The 16,262-nt window shown below is 44.5% G+C and overlaps 2 long non-coding RNA genes across 5 annotated transcripts; both read right to left on the bottom strand.

The window, feature by feature from the left end:
* Positions 1-6,506: 6,506 nt before the first annotated feature.
* LOC139601932 (uncharacterized) lies at positions 6,507-9,353 on the bottom strand. The gene is made up of 2 exons (XR_011683064.1): positions 8,938-9,353; positions 6,507-7,054 (listed from the first exon to the last, which is right to left on the bottom strand). It is a non-coding gene; the product is annotated as an uncharacterized lncRNA (long non-coding RNA).
* Positions 9,354-11,622: 2,269 nt separating this feature from the next.
* LOC139601933 (uncharacterized) lies at positions 11,623-15,878 on the bottom strand. 4 transcript variants are annotated; one of them, XR_011683065.1, is made up of 6 exons: positions 15,359-15,878; positions 15,213-15,257; positions 15,091-15,131; positions 14,585-14,996; positions 13,652-13,745; positions 11,623-12,414 (listed from the first exon to the last, which is right to left on the bottom strand). It is a non-coding gene; the product is annotated as an uncharacterized lncRNA (long non-coding RNA). The 4 variants fall into 4 exon arrangements; XR_011683066.1 differs by having other exon boundaries at positions 11,623-12,148; XR_011683068.1 differs by having other exon boundaries at positions 11,623-12,148; positions 14,633-14,996.
* Between the last annotated feature and the right edge of the window lie 384 nt (positions 15,879-16,262).

Genomic DNA, 16,262 nt, shown 5'->3' with positions numbered 1-16,262 from the left:
GCGCTTTACGGCACCTTTTACGACAGTCGCGCTTTACGGCACCTTTTACGACAGTCGCGCTTTACGGCACCTTTTACGACACTTTTACGACGGTCGCGCTTTACGGCACCTTTTACGACAGTCGCGCTTTACGGCACCTTTTACGACACTTTTACTACAGTCGCGCTTTACGGCAGTTTTACGACAGTCGCGCTTTACGGCCCCTTTTACGACAGTCGCGTTTTACGGCACCTTTTACGACAGTCACGCTTTACGGCACCTTTTACGACAGTCGCGCTTTACGGCACCTTTTACGACACTTTTACGACAGTCGCGCTTTACGGCACCTTTTACGACAGTCGCGCTTTACGGCACCTTTTACGACACTTTTACGACAGTCGCGCTTTACGGCACCTTTTGCGACAGTCGCGCTTTACGGCAGTTTTACTACAGTCGTGCATTACGGCACGACCTTTTATGGAAATTTTGTGGTACTTTACAGCACCTTACAGTTTTTATTTTGTTTTTCATTTATTTTTAATTAATTTTATTTTTCTAATTTTAGTTTTTAATTTTTTTTATTTTTCTATTTTTTTAAAGGTATTTATTTTAAATTTTTGATTTTATTTTTTATTTAATCTTTATTTTTAATTTTTTTAAAGCTATTTTTTTAATTTTATTTTTTATTTCATTTTTATTTTTAATTTTTCTATTTTTAAAGCATTTTATTTTATTTTTCTAGTTTTATTTTTTATTTAGTTTTATTTTTAATTTTTCTATTTTTAATGCATCTTATTTTATTTTTTTATTAATTTTTATTTTTAATTTTTTTATTTTTAAAGCTTTTTGTCATATTTTTTTAATTTTATTTTTTATTTCATCTTTATTTAATTTTTCTATTTTTAAAGATTTTATTTTATATTTCTAGTTTTATTTTTTATTTGTTAAAAATTTTTCTATTTTGAAATATTTTTTAATTGTTTTTATTTCATTTTTATATTTAATTTTTCTATTTTTAAAGCTTTTTATTTTTCTAATTTTTTATTTGATTTTTATATTTATTTTTCTATTTTTTAAGCTTTTTATTTTATTTTTCTAATTTTATTTTCTATTTCAATTTTTTAAATTTTTTTATTTTTGAAGCATTTTTTTACTTTTATTTTTTATTCAATTTTTATTTTTAATTTTTCTATTTTTAAAGCTTGTTTTTTTATTTTTCTAATTTTTTTAATTTCTTTTTTATTTTTGATTTTTCTATTTTTAAAGCCTTTTTTTTATTCTACTTTTATTTTCTATTTCAATTTTTTTCAATTTTTCTATTTTTAAAGCATTTTTTTTACTTTTATTTTTTATTCAATTTTTATTTTTATTTTTTCTATTTTTAAAGCTTTTTTTTTTATTTTTTTCTATTTTTAAAGCTTTTTATTTTTTTCCAATTTTATTTTTTATTTTATTTTTATTTTTAATTTTTCTATTTTTAAAGCATTTATTTTTTAATTTTATTTTTTATTTCTTTTTTATTTTTAATTTTTCTATTTTTAAAGCTTTTTATTTTCTTCTTCTAATTTTTTTTATTTAATTTTTATTTTTAATTTTGCTATTTTTAAAGCATTTATTTTTTTAATTTTATTTTTTATTTTTTATTTTTCTATTTTTAAAGCTTTTTTTTTTTTTTTTTTTTTTTTTTTTTTGTGCTGCCCAGACCAACTCAAGCTGGTGATTGTGGTGGTGTTTGAGGGTCTTTCTTTATGGCACTACCTTTTATGGAACTTTTATGGCACTTTACAGCTTTTTACAGTTTTTATTTTGTTTTTCATTTATTTTAAGTTAATTTTGTTATTTTAATTTTATTTAATTTTTTTTTAATTTTTCTATTTTTAAAGCATTTTATTACATCTTATTTGGTGCTGCCCAAACCTGCTGTAGTGCATTTTTATACTTTGTAATACTTTGAAGTAATTTTGTTTTGTATCCCCATATTTTTCCCAAATGGTTTATCCCAAACTGTATCCCCCTCCTTCTACCTGTGTTATCCCTCTCCTGGGATGAGATCATCCCCAAACCCCCACCCTGGCTCTCTGTCAATCACTCAGCCTCCCATCCCCTCCATCCAGAAGTTTCGGTCCAAGTCGTCCAGTGATTAGCCAGAGGCTAGGGGTCAGCCCCCCAAGCCTTGCCCCATACGCTGTCCTAAATGTCTATCCCCCGGCATCCATCCCTTAGGGTCACTTAATGGTTGGTAGGATGTTATCTGCTTTTGGTTTCCACCTCCCTTTAAATGTGACCTTGGCACATCTCCCGGGGCACTCGGCAGGAGGCCCACTGAGGTGCACGAGCTCCTTTGGGACTCCTAATAAAACCTTGGATTAACCCCTGCTAAGTAGTCGGCCCTTTATCTTCTACCAATGTCTCTGGTGTCTCTTCTGCTGCAAAGGCGACCAGCCCAGCTGCCCTCAGTACCCTCAGGGCATAGAGAGTGTCTCCCCGCCAGCCCAGGTGCCCTCAGTACCCTCGGGGCACAGAGAGTGTCTCCCTGCCAGCCCAGGTGCCCTCAGTACCCTCGGAGCACAGAGGGTGTCTCCCCCCAGCCCAGGTGCCCTCAGTACCCTCGGGGCACAGAGAGTGTCTCCCTGCCAGCCCAGGTGCCCTCAGTACCCTCGGGGCACAGAGAGTGTCTCCCTGCCAGCCCAGGTGCCCTCAGTACCCTCGGGGCACAGAGGGTGTCTCCCTGCCAGCCCAGGTGCCCTCAGCACCCTCGGGGCACAGAGAGTGTCTCCCCAGCCCAGGTGCCCTCAGTACCCTCGGGGCACACACAGAGAGGTCTCCCGCCAGCCCAGATGCCCTCAGTACCCTCGGGGCACACACAGAGAGTGTCTCCCCGCCAGCCCAGGTGCCCTCAGTACCCTGGGGGCACACACAGAGAGGTCTCCCGCCAGCCCAGGTGCCCTCAGCACCCTCGGGGCACAGAGAGTGTCTCCCTGCCAGCCCAGGTGCCCTCAGTACCCTCGGGGCACAGAGAGTGTCTCCCGCCAGCCCAGGTGCCCTCAGCACCCTCGGGGCACAGAGAGTGTCTCCCCGCTGTCGGCCATGTCGGGGCTGCCCCCCTGGTGTCTGCCGACTCGGGACCGGCCGAGGGTTACTGAGAGGCTCGCACGAACCCGCTTGGCCGGTGATTGTGGTGGTGTTTGAGGGTCCCCAGGACAAGGGAAGAGACGAGAATCTTGACTCCACCTTTCAGAAGGCTGAAATATTATTTTATGATCTCTATTATATTAAAAGAAAATGAGATATTAGAACTATACTAAAAGAGCACGGAGACATCAGAAAGCTGGAAAGGAATGAATAATAAAAACCTGGGACTGCTCACAGCCCGAACACAGCTGGACCATGATTTGTCATCAAGTAGAAACAATGCACAGGAGGCCAATCCAAGATGCCCCTGTTGCTAAACCATCTCCAGCTCACACTCCACAGCCAGCAGATTTCCATAAATTGGTACTATTTCTGTTCTGAGGCTTCTCAGGAGAAAAATCCCAGCAAAAGGATTTTCATCAAACACGTCAGTGCCAGGTGATGGCATGGGCAGCATCGGCTGGCCGAGGTCACTGTGTCAGCCTGCCAGCCCAGGTGTCACAGCAAGGAGAGAATTCATCCTGTGCTCACACAGCCCTGCCAAGGGACCGGCTGCCAAAACAGAGCCGTGCCATGCATGCCAGTGTCTGCATGGCAGAGAGAGGACATGAAAAGCCACTGAGGAAGCTGCCACCTCCTCCCTGAGCTCTGCCCTGCAGGCCGGGTCATGGGCAGCCACTTTGGGAAGGCTGCATTTGCTGCCCATCAGCTGCTCTGTGTCTGACAGGAATTGAAATAGCCCAGGTTTGGGTTGGTGCTGAGCAGAGGGCAGTGAGGAGAAAGGGAGAAGGCTGTGCTGCAGGGCAGGTGGATCCAGGCAGAGCAAATTTGGGGAGCAGCCTTGTCTAACAGCATTTCATTTTCCAGTTCTACTACATTACATTTCATTTTGCACTTCTGCTAGAACTGCATTTCAACAGGTTTCAAATATCCTCCTCAGTCCCAGCAGCCTGCTTCAAAGTGCTGTGTCTTTATCAGACCATTGATGGTCCTTCTGAAATGTGAGTCTCACTGGCTGCATCCAAACCTTGTGCTTGAAGAGCATTCCTAATTAAAAAAGATTGGGCCTTTGGGGAAGAAGAGGCTGCAAAGCATTTCCTACTCCAATTTCATTGTGAGGAAATACCCCTGAAGGATGATGCAGGGATTAGGATTGAGACAAAGATGAGTTTCGTGGGTCAATTTTACTTTGAGAGCTTGAGAAGCACAGGAAGCCCAAGTGATGATCCCAGAGGGTTGAACACAGAGGTTTCACCCTCACAGATATACAAGGGCCTTAACCTTAAAACCACTGCTCTCAGCACAGAGCTGTCTCAATGCTGCATTAATGTTTTCTCCTCTTTGTGCATGTGTAGAATTGAAATCCCTCTTGGGGAGGAAGCTTATTCCAAGTAAATTCCTAAACAATCAGCTGAAAAAACCCCTGAAATGTTCTTTCACTTCATTTGCTACTCCCTGCCAAATACATGCGCATGCCAGGTCTTAAGCCTGGTACTAGAGCTGAGCCTTGAAGGAGGTATTGTCTACGCAAGGCTTCTCCTTCAGTTTTGGGATCCAGTGCTGATTGCAACCAGATCTGGGGAGAGAAGTGATCATAAATACACCACGTTTCTGTGTGGCTCATGAAAAATGAAGAGCAGGTTTGGCCCATGGCAGGTGTCATGGTCAGATCCTGTGTGCTCTGCACGGAGTTTTTGGTCTCTGAGAACCTCTCGTGTGGGGCAGGAGTTCACGTTGCAGCATCTCCTGCTGGGCTTCACTCCCAGATCCTCCAGTAATGATATCTGAAGGTTATCTGGCTGCACTGACCAAAGATGCTCTGCTAAGACACCTTCTCCTTCAATTCTTTCAGGTCCCATCAGCTTTTATAGCATTTTATATTTTTAAATCCTTTGACATTTGAAACACTATTCCCCTGCAAGGCCTTCTCCTAAATCCCAGCTTCTCAGAAGGCCCAAGGGGACAGGGTTGGCCAAGGGTGGAGCTGTTCTGGGTTTGTTGATGGTGCCTTGTAGTGAACAGTGTGTTCAGAGCTGCTCTGCTGGTTCTGCCTATCACTTTGACAGGGAAGGAGTGTGCTGGGATATGATAAATCACTAAATTGTCACTTCTAAATGCTGCTTGCAATGAAAATATTGTGTATAAACCCTCCTAAGTGGTGTTAAATTTGTCTGCTATATTTCTTCCCTCCCACCCCACCACTGCTGCTCTAAGATCCCTTAGTAGCTCAGTCTTTCTTTGTGTTTTGTTTGACATTTATGCCCACTTTCCCCAAAGCTCTGCGGGTTCTTTTTAAAATATGATATTGATTTTTTTCTTGGTTTAAAAAAAACCCTGAAATATACACACACACACACTAAAGAAGCAGGTCTCCATGGCTCTTTTGGTGCTCTTCCTTTACCACTCAGCCCTGAGTGGTAAAGGAAGAGCAACAGGAAGGGTGGTTTGTGGTGCTGGAGAAAGTCTCTGCAAGGCTTAAAGGAGCATCCCATTTCACCAGATGGCTTTTTTTTTTTTTTTTTTTTTTTTAATGGGTTATGGTGCTGGGAAGATCTGGAAAGAGTGCAAGTCCCTCATTCCAGTTTGGATGTCTTGTTTTAAGAAATTTGTTCTTTCATTTCTTGGAGAGCATAGTTTTGGATTCATCCTCACATCCTCCAGTTTTGGTGGCTCTGTTGTTTTTTTATTTCCCTTTCTCTGCCCTTTTCCCTGCCCTCACTCCCCTGATGGCTGCAGGGGATGTGATTCAGGCACTCATCACTGCTCTGGAGCTTCTTTACAGAGCTAAAACTGACTGGGTCTTCCACCCTCCTCTCATAGCAGTGGTGCAGAGTGAGGCATATGGCACGGCAGGGGTTTTATCTGTTGTTTTATCTTCTGGTTTGATGTTTAACACATGAGGCAGAACCCCAAGCCCCTGCTCACCATGTCAGGCTAGGCTGCAGGGGAGCACATTGACAGCAACACAGTGGCTGCACCACAACCACAATCAATCTGATAGGAAAAGGGTTTAAGGCTTCTAACAGTGCCATGCAGACTGAGCTGAGCCCAACCTGGGCCTAGCTTGATCCCTGATCTGTGTAAAGCCCTCTTCTGTGCTTTCCTGAGGCTGGGACAGCTGGAGAGGTTGCTCTCCATGAGCACAGGATGGCAGCTGTGGGCTGAAACTCACTGAGCTGCCTCCCCAATACGTGATGGGGTTGTGAGGGATTTAAAAGAAAAAACATTACAATGTCTTTGTCAGTCTTCCATGCTCACTTAAGCTGGCTGTTGGTGATTTGTAGTATTTTTTAAAATAAAAACCAAATGCTTTCCTTTTACAAGTAAATATGCTATGAAGAGGGCTTCAAAGGAAAGATGATTGGTTACTATCCAACTGTTGCTAAATTCATTGGTTGATGGTCCATATACTGCATTTTTTAATGTTACTGATACCTGACACAGACCATTCCCAAGCTGTTTGATAATTATTTATCAGCCATCTGCATCAGCATCATCTGCATGACCAGTCACAGCCAAAACGCAGGAAGGAGAGAAAGGGGTTAAGCTGTAGGCAGGAAAGGGAAGGCAGAAACCAAGCAGCAAACAATTGGCACCTGGGCTCCATTGAAGACTAAAAGTGGGAAAAAATGGCTTAATTGAAAAATCTGCCTATTGTGTGTGCAGTCTCCAAGGGGAAACAAACAAACCCATTCAAAGGAAGGAAAAAAAAAAGCCAAGAATTAAAAAATCCTTGTGTTGTTATGCAGAATTGGGGGGTTTAACTCTTCCCAATCTCTTCCCAGTCTCATGCAGAAATATTTTTATAATCAAACCATCTCCCTTTTTAGAGCATTTAGTTGGATTGAGTAATTTCTTAAGTCCTCCATCATCAGGACCAGTTTGGGTTTGGCAGCTCAAACACCTTGGCAAGGCCAGGACAAGTTCAGTGGTTCTCCCTGTCCTGAAAGAGAGGAGAAAAGGGAAGTTAAGCTCACTGCAGAATCAAAGACTCCTGCATTTCATCTTTTGGCTTGGATTGCTCACCATGGAGTTTTAGCCATAAAAAAGGGGGGGTGGCACCAAATTGAATTAAAAACTGCCCTTTCCCAGTGTTTTTATTCCAGACATTCAAAGGAAGCTCGTTTTTCTTCTAGCATTCTTTCCCTAATTTTAGCAGAACCATTCTCATCCCAGACCCCACTCATCAGTTGTTCAATCCTTTGGCACTGGATCTGGACAAAGGAAGGGACACATCTGGGTCACAGGAAAGCACGGAGAGAAACCCTCCAAAACTGGACAGAGAGAAATGAAATGCAGGAAGACAGAGCCTGCAGACAGAGAAAAATGAAATGCAGGAAGACTTATACCTGCAGCTGGATGCTCTTTGCACTGGGCTTCCTTTAAAGGAATGGATTTGCTGCTACACACATCTCAGGCTCAGATGTGACCAGGAGAAGGTGGGATGGAGATGAGGAGTCAGACAGGGAATAGCCAGGGAGATGCAGGGCCCAGGAACATCAAGGATGGAGAAGAGAAGGAACAGGGACTGTTCTCCTTGTTTAGATCCATCAGTGCTGGGGGCTTGGGAAGCACATGACGCTACCAGAGGGATGCTGGGCAGGAGCAGGATAACTCCAGGATAAGGGCAAGCTGCTCCCACTCCGGGGCTGGGCCAGGGAAGGAGGGGAATTATTTCCCTCCCCTTTCCAGTGGGATGCAGGTGCCACCCCATTCAGAGGCAGGAAAACTGCCTTGCAATCAAGTACAAAACCTGCCTGGCAAGCCCAGGATGTCTGCCAGCAGCCATTTCTCCTGGATTTCCCACTTACAGGCATTTTAAGCTTGCTTTGTCTCAAAAGCACCTTTTTTGCCAAGGGCATTCCCATTTCTTTTGGATCCTGAAGAGAGGTTTGGAAAGCTGACTTTGATGAGGGAACTGTTTCCTATTTTGATCCATGTTAACTTGGAGTTTCCCTTGGCACCAAAATCGGGGGGTGAACCCAACCCTTGAAGGGCCATAAGATCCTAACTATCCAATCCCCAATCCCCTCAGCATTGGCTTGTAGAACCTGCTCAGGGTTAATTTAGCAAACTTAAGGGTTTGGCAAGTTCAGGATCAAAACAACAAAAAAATTCGTGAAAAAGAAACTGAACCGAGGCTGGCTAAAAGCTGATGACTCATTACAACAATTCAGTGAAAAGGAAGCAGGATTGATCCTGTGAAAAATACCAATCATTTGTTTTTAAAATTTCAAAAGTTTAACAGTAATTAAATTGTTGTAAATATAGTAATACAATTAGAGTAATAATAATGTGCACAATTTGAATTAGGACAATATGAGACAACAAAAACAAAGAGTTACGGACGTCCGGGTACCTTTTTCTGGGCAAAATAAGCCCAAAAAAGGACCCCCATTAACAAAGGATTAACCCTTAAAAACAACAGCCTGTTGCATATTCATACATCTTATACATGATGCATAAATTCCATTCAAATACAGGATTCTGTCTGGTCATCATCAACTTCTTCCTCTGAATCCTAACAGCGCCTTTGAGGCAGGAAGAAGTTCATTTCTTCTGATAAGAGAGCAATAAATTCTTTTTCTCTGAAAGATTTAGGTGCCCAGTGGCTGCTATCTCACTGCAAGTCCTTTCTTTAAAAAAAGTCTCCTACGTAGCATAGTTTCTATTTTAACATTTTGTTACAACCTAAAACTATATTTAACACACTACTTAAGAGAATTAATACAGCATTACTTTCTAACACAACACATATAGTATTCATTTTAATATTTGCGAAAAGTCAATCACAAAATAGTCATTTTTCACATTTTCAATACTCACCAAGCCATCTGGCCAGAGTTCTGTGCCCACCGAGGACACAGCAACCAGCAGGGACCTTCCTCCCATTCTCCAGCACAGGCTTCTTCCCTCCACACGCAGGGAGCTGCAGCCACTCAGGGAACACCGACTTAGTCACAACAGGAGAGGCACAAGGATAATTTGGAACTCCTTGTGACCTCAATGCCGCCCAGACCCAGGAGAAAGCACTTTTCCATCAGACCGAGCGGGCTATTTCCCGTACCGCCCTCTCTTCTCCCTACCCAAGGCGCATGAGCACACTGCCGCCATCATTGGAAGGGCAAGTGAGCGCCGCCCTGAGCCGCCATCTTGGATGTGGCGTAAAAAGTGACATTTTTGTCTCTCCTTTCCAGTTTTCACCCCCTGCACAGGCAGGAAAACTGCCTTGCAATCAAGTACAAAACCTACCTGACAAGCCCAGGATGCCAGCAGGCATTGCTCCTGGATTTCCTCTCCGCAATCTTTGGTACTGGCAGAAGCCACTCCCGCCCGAGCCGCCATCTTTGTTGTGGTACTCTTAAGCATCCCCTGCTCCTCACACGTTTCTCTTGCTGGCTGCCTCAACCCGGTCCCGACGCCGATCCCGCGCTCTCGGCGCCATTTTCTGCTGCTTTTCCCGGCGGGAGAAAACGGTTGGCGGGGTCAGCGGCACCGGAGCCCCGCGAACGGCGGCAGGGAGCGGCGGTGACGCCTCTGCCGGAGTCCTGCCGCGGCCGCCATCTCGAGTGTGGCTGGAGCCCGACCCGGCTCATGCAGAGTCCTGGTACGCGGGTGCTTCGCCGTCTTGAAATGGCAGCTCTGTTCCCCTGTTCCCTCCGCGCCTCCGCCGCCCGCCGAAACCGGCCCCGCCGCTGTCGTTCTTCCCAGCCACGGCCCCGCACGGCGGCCGCTCAAGCCCGGTCACGCCCCTTTGCACTCCTAACTGTGCTTCACCGCTCCTCTCTGTGCACAGTACCGCTCTGTGCCCACAAGGTGGCAGCACCGCCCCCCGGGCCGGGCTGGACGCATCTTGGGGCAGGCAGGGAACGGAGGCCGAAGCTGCCGGAGAGCCTTTTGTATTTATTCCCTTCAGCCCCAGCAGCTGTTCCTACGGTTTAAGGGCACTTGATTGGTTCATTCCTAGGTAAAAACGTTAGAACATTGGTTTCAAAACGACTACGCATCTCTAGTCAGAGTTTCCTACATTCCTGTATACAATAGAATGGATAGATTCTTTCCAAATGGTTTTAGAGATAAATTCCAATTCTTGCCAATACCTATAAAAACGAAAAACTTGACAGGTTTTGGTGTGCTACACCCACTCCTCCGTGTGAATTTTCTGGCAGCTTTTGGTCCCTCTGGGGGAGGGTAACCCAGCATGACCCCCCCCCTTCATTCCCCACTCACCTGCTCCTCCATCACAGCCTGGTGTGACGGTGTTCACAGGAGTCTTAGGATGAGGGAAGAGACAAGGATTTGACTCCATGTTTCAGAAGGCTTGATTTATTATTTTATGATATATATATTATTAAAACTATACTAAAAGAATAGAAGAAAGGATTTCATCAGAAGGCTAGCTAAGAACAGAAAAAGAAAGAATGATAACAAAGGCTTGTGTCTGGGACAGAGTCCTAGCCAGCTAGATGTGATTGGCCATTAATTAGAAACACCCACATGACACCAATCACAGATCCACCTGTTGCATTCCACAGCAGCAGATAATCATTATTTACATTTTGTTCCTGAGGCCTTTCAGCCTCTCAGGAGAAAAAATGCTAAGGAAAGGATTTCTCAGAAAATATCACGGCTACAGCCTGGCTCTCCCTCCTAGGAACATTACGGTGCCCCAAATGACATAAGAGCCCCCAAGTCTCCAGCCCCTCTCCCTCAGCCTTACTTCCTGACCCCCAAAGAAGGCACAGAAGGAATCAAACTGCCCTGGACAGCAGAGTGGTGCTTTATTCAAGCCCTTTCCACGAGTACATTGCCCCCAAAAGGGATTCTGCTGCAACAAGAATGGGGGGCAGCCCCTGGAAGTTCCTCCCCAGCCCTACAGTCACAGGAGAGAGGCAGAAAGAGGGAGGGGCAGCAGAAAGGACACAGAAAGAAAAGTAAGAACGGGGTGCAGAATGAAGTTGAAAAAACAACCAAAACCAACAACAAAACCTGGGATGGGCAGCATAACAGAGAGGGATAAAAAAGAACGGGGACAGGGAATGGCACACAAGGATCCAGTGGAGAAACAATGGCACACGGGAGCACTAGAGAGACACCAAGAACATAAAAGGAATACAAGGAAGGCATAAACAAAAAAAACAAAACAAAACACAACCAACCAAAGAAAACCAGACTGGGATGGGCAGCATTACAGAGAGGGATTAAAAAAGAACAGGGATAGGGAATGGTTCACAAGCATCCAGTGAGAAAGAACGGCATGGAAATCACCACACAGAATAAAAGAAGAACAGGAGTGGGCCATGGAGAAGGACAGAGGAAAAGGCAGAGCGCCAGACACACAGTGTGCTCAGAATTAATGTGATGAGAGGCTAAGACATGTTTTGCACAGCACAATGAATGGTCTGATTTTCAGAAGACAATTGAGAACAGACAGCAAAACTGCCTCAAGGGTACAGAGGTTTCCTAAGAATTCTCCTGAAACAGGTAAAGAGAAACGGCACAGACTATCAATGCAAGACTCTAAAACCAGCAAGAGATTTATTCTTGTGTATTAAATGTTAAAAATCACATGCATAATTATACAATATTTTAGTTAAAAAATATTTCAAAAACCAACCCTGACAGTTTACCTGCAACTGCTATAAAATATCTATTTTATATATATATATACACATGATGAGTTTCTGTAATCAAAAAAAATTAGATAAGGATGCAACCATGCAGGTAATGCTGAGTGAACTGATGCCCTGCATCAGAGAGTCTTGTCAAACTCCTGCTGGCAGAACTGAGCTCACCTCAGTCCACGGACGCACTCATCTCGCACACTGATTCAAATGCAAGTGACAGCTGGGGAAGGAAACAAGGAGTGGAAGAAAATCGTATTTTGCACACTACAGCCCAGACCTGTGAAAGGCCACAGTAGAATATGCTGCAAAAGAGCCCATGGTACAAGAAATGCAGGCTCATAGGCTGTCTCCTCAAGACATGCTGGTGGAATATTCTGCATAGCTGGCCACATGCACAGTGCCCCTGAGTCCTGTAAGCAACATCAGAAATGTCAGCACGTTTCACCAGGCACTTAAACCTTAAGACACGTTTTAGCTCCTAAGGAAGGCAGCCAACAAAGATGTTTGTAACATTTACCAAGGAACAGATAGAAAAATGACAGGTTGCTCAGATCTAGTACCTTTTCCATTTTCATTCAAAGTCCCAGCCCCACCATCCACTTACCAGCCCCACAGTGATTTCAGCTCCCGCCCAACAGGTGCCATCACAGGCCCAGGCAATATTCTACCATCAACGCTGTTTTCAGGTTGCAACAGAGAAAAGAAGACGGAGACAGACAGAGAGAAAAGGAGGGTGGGAAAACTGAAGAAAGAGAGGAGTTAGAGGGAAAAGAAAGTGGTTAGGATTAAAGTGAAAACTTAGGGGTAGAGTGAAAAAGGAAAGACTAAGAGCAAAAAGACAAACCAAGGAAAAGGAGAACACAGGGAGAAAAAGAAGCAAGAAGAGTGAGGGTGGAAGTTATAAAGAAAAAGAAATAAGGTGCAAAGTATAGACAAAAGAGAAAAATAAATACAGAGTCAGACAAATAATGAAATGGACAAACAGAAAAAAGGAAGCAGATGGAAACAGAGGTACAGAAGCAGAGACACAGTGTCAGAAAGAGTGAAAAACAGAAACAAAGGGTTAGAGACAGATGGAAATTAAGTTAGAAATAGAAAAGTAAAGTGAGGAGCAAAAGGAAGAAAGACAGTGGAAAGAACTGACAAAACCACACCAAAAAAAAGACAGGAGCCAGGGTGGGGGTAGGGAAGGGCAGGGGGTATCTTTATTAGGGGTGATTCAACTTTATTAAATGAATGTTTTTATTTACACTTGAGCAAAATACATGGAAACAGTGTATACAAATGCAAGTGCAGATACAATCCCTAGACGGTAAAAGTCTAATTTACATACAGAGCAATACAGGGAAATGCAGCAACTAATGCAAATGCAGAGCAATGCAGAGCTAAACACAAGACAACCTTTTTCTATTTTCAATACATGTTGATTTATTGTTACAGGAAACCCAAAACAACAAAAGCACACAGAGAACAACACTCATCTACCATTAACACCCCCTTCAGATTACACACGAACTCACCATCACTCTCATCATAACTGCTAAATTACACCCAGCAATCATTGGTCCTAGGGAACGTGGTTCCCAGGAGCCTCCAAAAAATCCTTCTGCCTGACAAAAACCCAAGTCCCTGGATGGTCTGCACCCAAACTTTGGCGATGAACGTCGCCTCACATACCGACCAGGACTGAGGAAAAAAATACCCAGCGGGGGGGGGACCGCAGCTGAGGGTTTTTTATTCTAAATTTAAAAATGAGTTGAAAAACCTGAAAGGCAAAAGTCACACACACAAGCTTAAATCCAGTCAGAATGCACTCACATGTGCAGAGACAATCGGACACAGACAGACACAGTCACATGCTGTCACATACACTCACACATTCTTCCAACTTACACACTCACTGCAGCCCTTACTTGAGACACTGAAGAATGTGCTGCGACACACCTTCTGGCTGCCGCTCCTTGACATCAAATGGTAGATTCTGTGGAAATCGGTAGCCTTGGGGACCTGTGAGACGATAGAAAGCAGTCAACGAGTGGCTGACAGCTAGGACTTGTCCCCCCTCTAGACCAATAAATTTTCTACCCAAAATCCCATAGAAGACAGATGAACAGTAAAATCTATATAACTGTTCTACCTAACTGTGATTACATGCCAGGGCAGAGAAGCTCCAGTCCTAAGTGATACAACGTAAGTACACCCAATATAAGCCGACGCATACAGTGCAAGTGTATGTATAGTGTAAGTACACACAATGTGAGCCAACATAGGTACAGACAATATAAGCCAGGACTTGAGATAACTCTCTGGAAGATTAACTCTTGAGCCGTATACCCTTTGAGAAGATGGAACCTACAGAACTACTGCAGTCACCTGAGGAGGGAGTAAGACACTCCCTCTAGAAGTCCAAGAGAATGGCATGGAAAAAAAGACACTACCAAAGCAGGTGGTGAGAAGAAAGATGGATGAGAACACCTTGTGTAATCCTTCCTGTCTCAAAGAGTAAAAATGTAAAGATGCCGGAATAAGTGATATCTGGGAAGGAATGTAAGTAAAATACAGCCTATATGGCACAGAATTCTGCTGATAAAGCATCAAGACGTAACAAAAGCCTACTACACGGAAGACAGTGGACACAGACTACATACCATAGACAACATAACATAGACACGCTGCCCAGCACTTTCACCTTATGGACCCAAGATTCCTACTGCAAGATGAGCCAGAGGCCGATGATGTAAAAGGAAAGAAAGCCCTATGATGATAGCACATGATGATGAAATGTAACTCACTAAAAGAGGTTAGTAGCAAAGCAGTTAAGAGAATGCTCAAGAGGCTGAGTAAACCTAGAGAAAGAAGCAGACTGCCGGGTGACCGTGGCGATAGCTCCGGACCTGAAGGCGAGCTCTTCGGGGGAAAGATCCGTGACGACGTCGAGTCGAGGAAGGCTGATGACGCAAAGTTCACGAGAATCTGGGGATGGGTCGGAACTGCCCTGACCGGCAAAGGCTCTGGTGAGGCTGAGGAGAAACCCTCTCCCTTTACTTCCAGAGAGCCTGTCCCACTACAGACCTCTCCACTAAGCTGACATCAAACTGCCTGCCCCCTGTGATAGAAAAGGTTTTTCCCCTTCTCCCAACCAGTAGCCCCCACACTTAGCTTTTGGAAGACAAGCAGACAAAAGCCACCGTCGCTTGGATGTTGGGATGTTCTCCACGTGTGCTTCAGTGCTGTCGTTTCCAAGCTTCGGCTACAAGCCTCCTCAGGGTACTTAAGACAAAACAGAAAAGGTGACTATTGCCCTCAAAAACAGTAATCCCCAGGACTCCTCCGCACCACTGCCCCAGCTCACCTCAAATCTCGATTTGACTCCAGAGGGTGCCCAGGAGATACCTGCAATAAGAAAAGGTACACGCTTAGCATGCTGCTGTGTAACGCTCACCTATGAGTCAGCCTGCCTAAACAACTACTCACCTGCCCTCCCTCTGTTCCTGGGCATGCCTAGAGCAACGACAACACCTGCAAAGAAACAAAGCAAAAAAGCATGCTGAGATACTGTGAAAACACAACCTCCCTAACGTGACAAGTATGCCACACCAATACCTTAAGGTTGCACCAACCTGCCATGGTCGTGCTCAGCTAAGATAGATTGCAAGTGGACCACCTAAAATAAAAAGAACAAGAGTACATGTTTAGAGCTGCACCAGAAACTGAGACCTCAGCAATAACAACTGCTTCTGTACACTACTCAATGCTCACAATGATCCTTGTGGGGCACGGCTCTCTGTACAGCTTAGAACAAGACCTGAAAAGACATTGACTGGATGCTTCCAAAGAGAGATGAGATTCTGATACCTGCCTGAGCTCCCAAGTCTAAAGTTCTATGGCATGGGTGCCAAGGCAAGGAACACTGAGATCACAGATACTAAAAATGGTGCCAAGGTTTCTGACAGGCCCTTCAAAGGGCTAAGGTAAGAGACATGAGATACCCAAACAACACAATGTACAATAGACAAGTGACACAATACACACCGGGACTGCTCTGCCCTGCACACCTCAGCACTGGGATCAAATGTGAGACTTTCCTTTTATGGGGCCTAAGGGGCCACATGATGGCTACCGTCATCTCCAGAGCCAGCTCAATCCCCCCCCCCCCCCGCCATGGAGTCCTGACCCAGCACCCTGCTTTCATCCCCTTTGTGGGTCTTAGCCCTCTACTTATCTCTCGGACATCTGGGGATGCTGGTCCGTGTCAGGTGTGAAGGAAGGTCACCTCGTCGGCTGGGAAGTTCCTGCTGTCACCGGGCTGGTGTCTCTTAGACAGCTATAATAAAGAAAACCAAACATCAACGCCTGACCTTGGCACCCCATCGGCCAAAACCCCACAAGTCTGCTACTCACCGTTCTCCTAAGAAGGCCCGGCACCTCCTAACCCTAACTCTCTACCACAGATGTAATGCATCTGCACCTGAAAGAAAGTTAGAACATACATCAAACACTGGCAGGATAACTCAAAAGCTGCAA

This window comes from Agelaius tricolor, unplaced genomic scaffold (genome assembly GCF_023055355.1).
Source record: "Agelaius tricolor isolate 1412-34295 unplaced genomic scaffold, bAgeTri1.0.p SCAF_32, whole genome shotgun sequence".
In the NCBI taxonomy this organism is placed as follows: Eukaryota; Metazoa; Chordata; class Aves; order Passeriformes; family Icteridae; genus Agelaius; species Agelaius tricolor.
Note: the sequence above shows the minus strand (reverse complement) of the source record. Positions and strands in the feature narration are given on the sequence as shown.